Source organism: Peromyscus eremicus, chromosome 1 (assembly GCF_949786415.1).
Source record: "Peromyscus eremicus chromosome 1, PerEre_H2_v1, whole genome shotgun sequence".
NCBI classification, from domain to species: domain Eukaryota; kingdom Metazoa; phylum Chordata; class Mammalia; order Rodentia; family Cricetidae; genus Peromyscus; species Peromyscus eremicus.
Genome location: NC_081416.1, coordinates 179,916,852 through 179,928,754, shown reverse-complemented (window position 1 = coordinate 179,928,754; position 11,903 = coordinate 179,916,852). Strand labels below are relative to the sequence as shown.

At 40.1% G+C, this 11,903-nt stretch overlaps 1 pseudogene; it reads right to left on the bottom strand.

Moving 5' to 3' along the window:
• Nucleotides 1-279: 279 nt before the first annotated feature.
• On the bottom strand, nt 280-7,049 carry LOC131902581 (vomeronasal type-1 receptor 4-like; annotated as a pseudogene).
• Between the last annotated feature and the right edge of the window lie 4,854 nt (nt 7,050-11,903).

The following is an 11,903-nucleotide window of genomic DNA, read 5'->3' as shown; positions in this document are numbered from 1 at the left end:
TTTCTCTCATTTATTTATTATATTCTTTCTTAGGGTTCAGATACAGAATTGTGAGACTGCATCTCCTTCTTACAAGTTGGCCTGGATCTCACTCTACAACCTGACATGCCATTGATTATATTTCAATCCTCCTGGCTCAGTCTTCCCAGTGCTGGGATAAGTTCAGTGAATCAACATGTCTGGTTTATGAGGAAGAATTTTCAAACAACTTTTACTTAATAGAGTGTGTACGGCTGTTAGTAAAGCTGTCTTCTATGTTTGTCATGTTGACTGTGGTTTTCAGCAGTTGAAGAGCACAGAACAGAGATCCTTAGGATCCCTAAAGATCAACAGGAAGGGAGAAATAGTAGGGAAGCACGCCGTCAAAGCTTCACCTACATGCCTCAACCAGATGCGAAAGTCTACAAAGGAAACCTGAAACAAAATGCAAATACAGTCTAGAACATAAAATCTTACAAAGATGACCACCAGCATGAGGATGGTGTGTGCTGCTCTAGTCTCAGCATGGCCTCTGTGGTTCTGATTGGCAGCAAGGATGTGCTGTGTTCGCTGGTGATGTCTATGGAGGAGAAGCACCATGGAGACACTGGTCCAGAACATGATGGTGATGAATGTGGCATCATGGGAAAACGCAAGATGACAATGCCTACACTGAATCCAGATGTGAAGCAAACCCACTTTCTTATATTGTTAGTGTCATTGCCTGTGCTCTGTGGACCACTGACTTTGATTGTAATGTAGACGTTATTTAAAATACTGAACAACCAACAACTGTAACAAGAATAACCCAGGACATTAGGGGCTCTTCCTCAGAGCCTCAGCCTACCCCAGTGACCAGGAACAAGAGTGACAAACTGATGGATGCTCAGGGCACAGGTGGAGCACATGTTTGTGCTTTGAGCCACCAGGTGAATGACGAACTCAATTTTGCATTGCAGGTTAGTTGGAGGATTCCATGGAACAAAAACCATCACGTTCCTTAGAAATGCAGTGACGAGGAGAAAGAAGGCATTGGCCACAGCCAAGTTGGTGACAATAACCTGTGTGGGCCTTAGTCGAGAGCCAGTAAAGATGGGAGAGAAATTATGGACAAACAGAAAGTTGGCCACAGTCCCAATTCTGACCTGGGAAAGCACAAACATCTGGAGAGTCAATTCCTCAGTGGTTTTTGGAGCTTTATCTGAGAAGTCATGGAGAGGTCTTCTGTGCAGAATGGAGTGATGACCAGGAGGAACACTGCTGTCTTCAAAATACTTCTCAATGTCTGAGCATAATGAATGATTTGAGTCTTTACTTCTATGATATGATTGTATCACAGTATAGGAGCTTGGCCTGGAGAACACTGCATAGACAACTCAGACTATTATTTTGTACTTCATGAATTTTCCCTCACCTCATGATGGAAGTGTATTAGTGATACAGCTGTATCATTCTTGGTCAACATGACACCAATTGTAACACAGTATGGCATAAAAACATATGAACACTGAACATTGGAACACATTTTTTTATCTTTTGAAAGCAACATTTCCCCTCAATGATAAAATGTGTTAAGAAATACAAATTGGAGGTTAGAGAGACAGCTGTTCAGAAGACTCATGTTCAAATCCAGCACCCACATGGTCCTTAACATCCATCTGTAACATCAGTTCCCTAAAATGAATGTCCTCTCATGGCATTTCTGGCACTGCACAAATGTGGTGCCAGACATACAGGCAGTTTAAACACTATAAGCATAAAGTAAAATTACTATATCTTAAAAAGGATAAGAAAACAAATTTATAATTCATAAAATCATGTAAGAAAAGTAAGTAGCAAAACAAGAACCAATCAACTTTTGAGGAAATTTTATACAGATCAGCAAAGTGATAGAAAATAATTTAAAAAGTAACCAGCTTTCTGTTCACAAATATGAACCTCAGTTTATACATATACATCCTTATATACATAAACAACCACAAAGGTTCTACAAGGCAACTCCTTCAGCAGTAAATATCTTCTGAGAAGTGACTGGATACAAGACTAACTCAAAAAATCAGTAGCCCTCCTATATACAAATGATAAATGGGTTAAGAAAGAAATCAAGGAAACAACACCCTTCACAATAGCCACAAAAAAATATAAAGTATCTTTGTGTAACTCTAGCCAAGCGAGTGAAAGACCTGTATGAGTAGAACCTCAAGTGTTTGAAGAAAGATATTGCTGAAGATATCAGAAGATGGGAAGATCTCACATGCTCATGGATTGGTAGGATTAACATAGTAAAAATGACCCTCCTACCAAAAGCAATATACAAATTCAGTGCAATCGCCATTAAAATCCCAAACACATTGCCTCACAGATCTCAAAAGAATAATACTCAACTACATACAGAAAACCACAAAAACCCAGGATATCAAAAGAATCATGTACAATAAAAGAACTTCCAGATGTATCACTATCCCAGATTTTAAGCTGTATTAATGAGCAATAGTAATAAAAACCACATGGTATTGGCATAAAAACAGAAAGTTTGACCAATGGAATCAAGGACCCATATATAAATCCATATACCTACGGACATCTGATTTTGAAACAAAGCCAAAATTATACAATGAAAAATACAGAGCGTCTTCAACAAATAGTGCTGGTATAACTGGATGTTGGCATGTAGAAGATTGCAAATAGATCCATATCCATAGCCACATACAAAACTCAAGTCCAAGTAGATCAAGGACTTTAATATAAACCCAGCGACACTGAAATTGAACAGCCTTGAACGAATTGGTCCAGGAGACCACTTCCTGAATAGAGCACCAATAGTGCAGGCTCTAAGATCAACAATTAATAAATGGAACATCATGAAACTGAAAAGCTCCTGTAAGGTAAGGGCACTGTCAATAGGACAAAACAACAGCCTTCAGAATGGGAAAGATCTTCTCCAACCCCACATCTCACAGGGGAACGATTTTCAAAACATTTATAGAACTTAATTTACACATATATATGGGGAAAATCCCCAAGTACCAAAGCATTTCCTTTATTCATAATTTCCTTTATCCTAACTATTTTAATGTTGAAGCAGACACTGGAGATGTAACTGAGCCATCATCAGCTTCCCTCAGCCACACTCAATCAAAAGGTGTTAATACACCATCACAGTTACACTTTTTGCACAGCAAAATTCTTTTAAAACTCATGTCTTTGAATCAGGTCTTTGAAAACTTTTGTTGAGTCCACAACTTATTTTGTATATTATTTTCCAGAAGAACTGTCAGTCTCCACCCATCAGCAAAAAATCAGCCATCCCATATAGAGATGTCACGTTAAATGTCATTTTCAACTAAGTGCTAATCTGTGAAATAAACATTTCCTTGGCATGAAGAAATCACTGACATTGTTAGGTAAATGAGAGACAAAAAAGCAACTATCTGAACCATTAAGAGTTTCAGTAGGGAGAAGAGAATGTTAGGGAAATATCTACAGTTGCGATAATCCCACCTATCCAGCCACAGGAAGGATGGAGATGCTCACAAGGATGTTGGCCAGCTCCTGATTGCTTAATGGGGGAAACAGAGCTCTGACTTCTCCATTTGAAAATCTTCTCTATATCTATTTCCCCAAGACAGGTATAAGGAAAGGCTTACATCTTCAATATTTTCCATGGAGCATTGTACAGATGACTGAGTGAACACAGAGTACCAGTTCATAAAAGTATAGATCATAATAAAGACTATTTATTTAGACTTACATTCCTCAGAGAGTGCATTACCTTTTCATCTGTGGTGTCAGTGACAGTATTTGCATGGAGACTTTGGGAAACCTCCAATGAAGGAATAAATATTGGTCCTGAGGGCAAATCACAATTTTACCTTGCTAATGATAATGTTTATGACTTTGTTGGATGCTAAGGAATAGCTGTCAGAAGTTAGAAAATGTTTCCAATGTTTCCTTTGGGAGCATCTAAGTTTTCAATGTGTGGTGTCATCAGGTGTGGAGAGGTGCACTCCAGTGTAGATCAAGGGATTTGTTGAATGTATTTCCAATGGGGCATATTGTACAGTACTGTTTCACACTTTCAAAATCATACTGGCATGAAGTCCTTCAGGAAGATCATCAATATGTCATCAGCAGTCTGGTATTTTTCCTTCTGTGAACCAACAAGTGTTGGGAAAGAGCCATGAACTTGAGGTAAGCCAGAACAGAGATGATCGCACAGTGGCAGACAGCCTCATGGTGGGGAGTGGGACTTCAAGAAATACTAAAGAATTAAAAACCATTGTGGCAATTGTAGCTTGAGTTTTCCTGCCTGGCCCACAGTCAGGACAAATCTCTCTCACCCGCCAGTCCCACAGCCACTCAGACCCAACCAAATAAACACAGAGACTTATATTGCTTACAAACTGTATGGCCATGGCAGGCTTCTTGCTAACTGTTCTTACAGCTTAAATTAATCCATTTCTATAAATCTATACCTTGCCGCATGGCTCATGGCTTACCAGGATCTTCACATGCGGCTTGTCATCATGGCGGCTGGCAGTGTCTCTCCCTCAGCCTTCCACTTCCCAGAATTCTTCTCCTTGTCCCGCCTATACTTCCTGCCTAGCCAATGGCCAATCAGTGATTTATTTACTGACCAATCAGCAACACATTTGACATACAGACCATCCCATAGCACTTCCCCTTTTCTTTTCTTAAAAATGAAGGTTTTAACCTTTACACATCTCCAAAGTCAGCTTGGTATATTTGGGAATTTGGGCATAGCTTCTCTTACTACTTCCTGCTGGAGGGGGGTGCTGTATCTTATGGGGACACAAAGAATATTTTAGGATTATGGAGTAGTCCATGAGGGTGTATCGTCTGAGCCAGTTGCCTTGAAATGGTTCTGGATGTTGCATCATCTGGGCCATGGTGTCATCGGAGACCTTTCAGGTGGTCTTGGCTGGTCAAACCTGATGCATCTTAATCTGGAACAAATCCATAGCCTCTGGCTTTCTGTGGAAACAAAAGCAGAGCCTCCTTTCCAAAGCAACATATCCTTACATTCAAATTTTGAAGTCAAGGTACCTTTAAAATATACATTTTGGCATAACTCAACAGCTTTTGTAATCAAATGTTTTTCTTCAGTTACGAATATCAAAGAGAACATAATCCAGATTCTCTGTGTGGTAGCCATCTTTACGTGGCTTATTTTTTTATACTAGCTTGAGCCTATTGCTTTAAACTGTAGCCTTCTAAGCCTGAAACGGCGCTGGCGCTGTGGCTGCTGGTTCCGCCCACTTTAGCTTCCCAACATGGCGGTAGTACGTTTTCCGCCAGCTCTGGGAGCCATCAACTCTCAGAAATAGTGAGTCTATGCTTCTATCAAAGCAGCGTGTAGCCCAGAAACCTCTTTTTTTTTTGTACTAGCATAGGCTAAATCCACCACACAGCTTAATGTGCCACTTGCAGAGGCCTCATTCCCGCCATACTGCAGGTCGAGCATGTACGCCAGGAACCCGCCATAGTAGCTCAAACATGCAGGCTGCCGCTAGCTTAAAAGAGACAACTAGGAGCTGTTTTTAGCTCCGTTTTAGAATCTTTTTACTCAGGTTTTAGGTGGAAACTCTTGCCAACACGTTGGGCGTCATTTGTAGCTTGAGTTTTCCTGCCTGGCCCACAGTCAGGACAAATCTCTCTCACCCGCCAGTCCCACAGCCACTCAGACCCAACCAAATAAACACAGAGACTTATATTGCTTACAAACTGTATGGCCGTGGCAGGCTTCTTGCTAACTGTTCTTACAGCTTAAATTAATCCATTTCTATAAATCTATACCTTGCCACATGGCTCGTGGCTTACCAGGATCTTCACATGCGGCTTGTCATCATGGCGGCTGGCAGTGTCTCTCCCTCAGCTTTCCACTTCCCAGAATTCTTCTCCTTGTCCCGCCTATACTTCCTGCCTAGCCAATGGCCAATCAGTGATTTATTTACTGACCAATCAGCAACACATTTGACATACAGACCATCCCATAGCAGGCAATCATGCTTAGATCAGAGAAAAAAAGGAAAGGCAATTCAGAGCAGCATGGCTGTAATCTGTAAGAGCCTGTGTTAGGGTGTGGGAATATGGGAAGGAAAATACAATATTTCATCAAAGTGAAATTTTTTCTTACAAACCTCTTCTTAAGCATGGCTTACGGTGAGCCAGTGCTCCTAGGAGTTGTCCTTCCTTCTTGGGGCATAATCTGCTGGCCAGGTGTTTGACGCATGTGATGTGAATGTTGACTCTCCAGTCAGGCCAGACATTCCACTGTCTTGAATAGAATGAGTTTTCCTCGAATGAACTTCTATGTCACTCTAATATTTATTGTACAATGATTATCTTTAGTCAATATTCCAGGAATTAGGAAATGTATGACTAGACCAAAGATACAAAGTAAAAGACAATGACATTCATGGGGGTCCATCCCCTCTAAGCCTGTTGGCTACCAGATGGGGGGGGGAGAAGGAGATGGGAAGACCGAGCTTTAGTGGCCCATGAGCATGAACAAAGACACCCCTGTGAGACAGATTTTGGCGAATCAGCTATTTTTTATTACAGAGTATAAGACATGTACAAGATTGGAGAGATTGGGGACAAACCCTAGTTTTCATTAAGTGGCACCCTCCTATCACAAGTCTTAGCATGTGGCAGTAGGGTTCTGCAGAGCCCTACAGCAGAGCCTATAGCATAAATCTTCTAGCAGGAATCTGTGCCTGGGTCAAGCTAAAGATGAATCAGCCATCTGGTTTTAGAGATAGCTTTTACATCAGGTCAGTCCTCCAGGCCCAGGGACATTCTCCAGGTAAGGGTAAGTAGAGAGCAGCAAGCTCTGCAAGAGGGAGAGAGCTCCATTTTACCAAGTTTATGGGAAAAGCTGCTATACTTATGGCAAACTGGGACATCGACCAGCCAGCAATGGCTTCCAGCATCTCTCCCTTTATATTTTTTAATGGAGAGGTGTCATTGTAAACCTTGAGGAACCTTTCATCTGTGTTAGAAAGGTCCAGGGTCTGGTTGTGAATCATGACCTGATTGTTGGTCATTTTAGCAATGGTGGTGATTTGTCAGCAGAGGAAATGAATAATGCTGGGGGTAAGCATCCAAATAAAACATAGCATAATCAGAGTTCTGATAGAAGGTAGGAGCTGAGAAAATGAGGGGGTATGGAAACAGCTAACTTGCTCTATGGATGAAAATTTGAGAGCAGGTCTAGTGGAGTATTTTGAGGGTGGTAACATTAGTTTTAACATCTGATTTGTTTACATAGAAGCCACAATCTTCCCCCAGTACCAAGCAAGTCTCCCCATGTTCAGCAGTTATTATGTCTAGTGTTCTTCTATTATGGAGCACAACCCTGACAGGACAATTTATCTGTCTTAGGAGTGACTGGAGGCTCTCAGCTGTAGATGTCTTTGTCTGATCAAGTCTGTGTCTGAATCTCCAGTCAGAGGATGTGTCTGAAGGATGGCAGTTGTTGTTGCCCCATAAGATCCAAGGGAGATGACAAGTCCTATTCCTACCAGTAAAGGAAGGACTGTCTCTCATCTTTGGTTAACAACAGTGTTGCTTCTTCCTGCTCATATACATAGACCTATGGAACAACCACAACAGGGGTAGAAAACCCTGGCAGGGGTTGTCTATGCAGGAGCTTATCATTCCCTGATACCAAAGAAGAGGAAGAGCAATGCACGTCAGCCTGGAAGAAATGATGTTAGTGAGACATTGGTCCTGGGATGAAGAAGTGTGTATTGACCAGCACAGCTGTCAGCAGAGGTCTATTTCCGAATGCATAAAAGAAGCAGTTAGAGGCATTGGGGTGGTTAGTGAAAGGGAAAAGTTAACAACATATTGAAGAGACTGTGACCAGAGTGGCCTGGGCATTTCTTCTTAGTTGTGTCTCCTGTTGAAGATATATTCACGGGTTAGTATGGACTGGGAGACCCACACCAGCTGTTGAGAAATAAGAATATCAGCAGAGGGATGTGCAACAAAAGTGGTGGGATATAGTTTTCCCTCGACTCCTGTTCTTTGCCTTTCATTCCAGGGGTCATTATAGTAATGGTGAGATGGTTATTTAGATTGTAAAACAGGACCAGCATCCTTAGTTGCTATCACTCATGGATCCAATTTCATGGTGTTTTGTCCTCATAGGCTTCCTGAAGGGGAAAAAAATCAGTGGTGAGTATTGAGTTGAGAATTAGGGTGTTGAGCAGAGGCAGTTCATGCCTGTGACAGAACAAAGACTGTCATTAAAATAGCAGAGAAGGAGGGTTTGAGGGGCATATGGCATGGGCAGTCACCACCAGATCAGGAGATTTTGTTGTTCTGGAAGGGGTGGCCTTTATCCATCTCCTCTGTTTCTGACCAGTCATTGAGTGGCAAGCCATCTTTCTGGTTGGCAGGGTGATGTTGGACATTTCTGGCTGGGACCTGAATAGGCCTTGGCTGGTCCTTTCTGTGAAAAAAAAACACAAGCAAAGGAACCTCCTCCCGCTATGAGGAGGGGGACAGGTTCCTTCCATATTCCATAGATGGGATAATGCCATCTTATCAAGATTAGAGTGTGTTTGTAGATTTTGTAGAAGTAGACTATTTTTAGAGTGGCTATTGTCATTGCCGATTGCATTGTTAGAGGTATAGATGGTCTTTTTTGTCTTTATGTTGACCATTGCTAGTTTTTCAAAATTTTAAACTTAGGACTGAGTATGTAACACATACCCTGTAACAAGTAAAGACTGAGGAACAGTGGAAATTCTTGGCAGCCAGGTCCAGGTGTGATGTGGTAAATAGGCACCTCAGCCTCTTGTCCCAGGTTTGAAACAGATATGTATTAGGGACAGAAAGTAAAGTTAAAAATTAGCTTTTATTAAATTTAAATATTGACTAAAATGGAATCTAGTTAGAGCCGCCATTTGGAAACTTGTTAGTTGATACCTTCAATATATGTTTTCAGATTTCTGTGAACAAATCCCATTGTTACCGTAACCTTTTATATATAAGGCTATGTTGTGATACTTTAAGAAGCACAATATCCAGAGTCCTAGTCCTTGGGCAGGTGTTACCTTTTAAGAACTAGAACTTGCAGAATTCTAGGAAATTACCTGATCTTTGGGAAGGCACTATCTTCTAAGAACAACAATTCCCAGAAATTCCAGGATATTGCTTGGTCTCTGGACAGGGATTATCTTGAAGAACTGCAGTTCCCAGAATTCCAGGAAGTTTCCTGCTTTCTGGGCAGGCACTCTCTTTTAAGAACTATTTTAATTAATAAATCAACCTATTGATGAATTTAGTTTATTTTTGTACGTCAATTGGCTTTACAGGTAGCTACATTGTCTCTTATGTCAGGAAGTTTCCTTTTGTCTCAACCTATCTAGCAGCTATTACAGGGACAGGGAGGATGCCTTCCATAGCTGCTCAGAGCTGAACTGAGGCATAGGTTGTCAGAGTCCAGAGCTTAGTAGCTTGTTATTTGTAGGTGATTTTTGAATGGCAATTGTCAGCCACGTGGAAATCTTGAGGTATAGAATGGTAAGAAATTAAAATTCAGAAGCTTAAGATAAAATCATATATTTGGAACCCTTTTTCTTTGATGAGTTGACAGGTGGGTCCAAGCTTTGATTTCTTGAAGCTTATATGAATTTTATTTTACCAAAGGAGATAAACATTTTCCATGTCTCAGCATTATCATTGTATTGAATCACACTGTAGAAAAGGATGTTAGTGGGTGTCAGTAAAAATGATGCAAGAGATTTATATCTTGATGTGATAGCAAGGGCTATGGCTTTGGTGAAAAGCATGAACATTGTTTCCTATGTCCAGAGAATTCAAAATACATTGGACAGAGAAGTCTTGAGTCCAATGAGAAGTACTTTTAAATCTATATTTAGAGAACGCTTAAAGGAAACTGAAAATCTTGAGCTTTTGATAAACAATAAATAGTCAGTGCTCTACCAGCTTATCAGAACTCTGCTGACAATGTAAAAACTCTGGACTTTAGAGTCTTAGTACAATAATAGCACAGCAAGAGAAATTGGAAACATTTTTAATTACCTTAGGCCATTTTTATGTCTTTATACATTGTATCCAAGTATCTTAAAAACATCTTTTTTTAACATCCTCACAATCCAGGTCTTAATGTCTTTAGGCATTGTTGTTTGTATTCACATACATTGATAACTTGCAAATAACAACTTATATCTATATATTTAAATACTTAAGTTACCCTTTTATCACAAGTTAAGCTTTCACATCTTCAGACATTTATAGCTTGCATTTATACATCTTAATACACCTTCTTAGACCCAAAGACATTTGCTTAGATCTTTAAAACTTAAGGTTCAAACTTTACACCCTATTTATACATTTAATAGATTTTTGACCAAATCTAATAAAATAAACTTATAAATTTGGAGGTATAGAATATTTATATAAACCAGGTTTAATTTGTTGACTGTGCCATTTTTAGTCTTTTTTAAATATATATTTTATTTATATTTATTATATAAAATAAATATATTTATATATTTATTATAGATAATGTGGTCTTTTATTGTAATTTATACAGTATTCTGCCTGCATGTATGCCTGAAGGCCAGAAAAGGGCACTAGATCTCATTGCAGATGGTTGTGAGCCACCATGTCGGTGTTGGGAATTGAACTCAGGCTCTTGGGAAGAATAGCTAGTGCTCCTAACTGCTGAGCCATCTCTCCAGTCCCCATTTTTAGTCTTTATGTTAGGAGGCTCAGTCTGACACAAGACAGAGAGAGGCTTTAAACCGTGCTTGAATCTAGGAAGGGGAGAGCTAGACCCCAACTCTAGAAAGAGCCTTTTAATAAGATGGAACAGAGGCAAAAATTACTGTTATTGATATCTATATCAAAAGAATATATAAACATTTGTGAACCTGAATCTAGTGGCCAGAAATCTCAGAGATATTTTTTTGAGGTCCGACCAAAAGTAGTTAGCCCCGTGGTGACTTGAAAGGCAATAAGGGTGACAGAGATAAAATATTTAACCCACCTTTGTCTCCATAACATATTTCAATGACATTTATGAACATATCAGAATGCACTAACAGACAAATAGACCAACTTTTAATGACTCGGCTTTCAAATGAAACCTTCTCCTGAGAGAAATATTTCCCTATGAATTTTTAACCTTCCCTGATGGGCATCCTATTGATTCTGTAATAAAAGTGAAGAGTTAGTAGAAATAGAAAAAAGGAATTTTAATGGGTCTTTAAGGCTTTGTAGTAAGTATTGTAGTATCTGGGAGACTGTGAAAGGCAGCACTGTGGAAGTGTTGGTTGGGGGAGACTGGACAGCAGACCCCAACCCTGGCCTCCCTCACATGCCCCTGCCATCCAGAGCCTGCTGCCCTGAAGGCCCCTAGCGGATAGAAAGGGGTAAAATATGATGACATTTTGATGATATCTTTCTATAGCAAGTATTTATCTCACTTTCCTGCAGTAAACTTTAGGTCAACTCATTGAAAACTATGTCACAATACCCATAATCATCTGCCACATCTATCTGGAGATAAAATGTGTTCAAATCCTGTGGAGAATTGCTGTGAGACTGAATCTTCCTTATAACAGCTTGACCTGGAGCTAAACCATAGATTTTATGGCCATCCTCTTGCCTCAGCCTCCCTAGTGCTGAGATTACATAGGGAGCCAAAATGACTTCATAGTCCAAAACATTTTCAACCCATGATTACTGAATATTTTATAATCACAGTGAAGCTGTCTTGTGTGTTTGTCCCATGGACTGTGGTTCTCAGAGGTGAAGAGCACAGAACAAGGATCCTCTTGATCCCTAAAGATCAAAAGTAAGGGAGAAATGGTGGGAAGCTTGCAGACAAAACCTCCCTGTCATGCCTCAACCAGAGATGA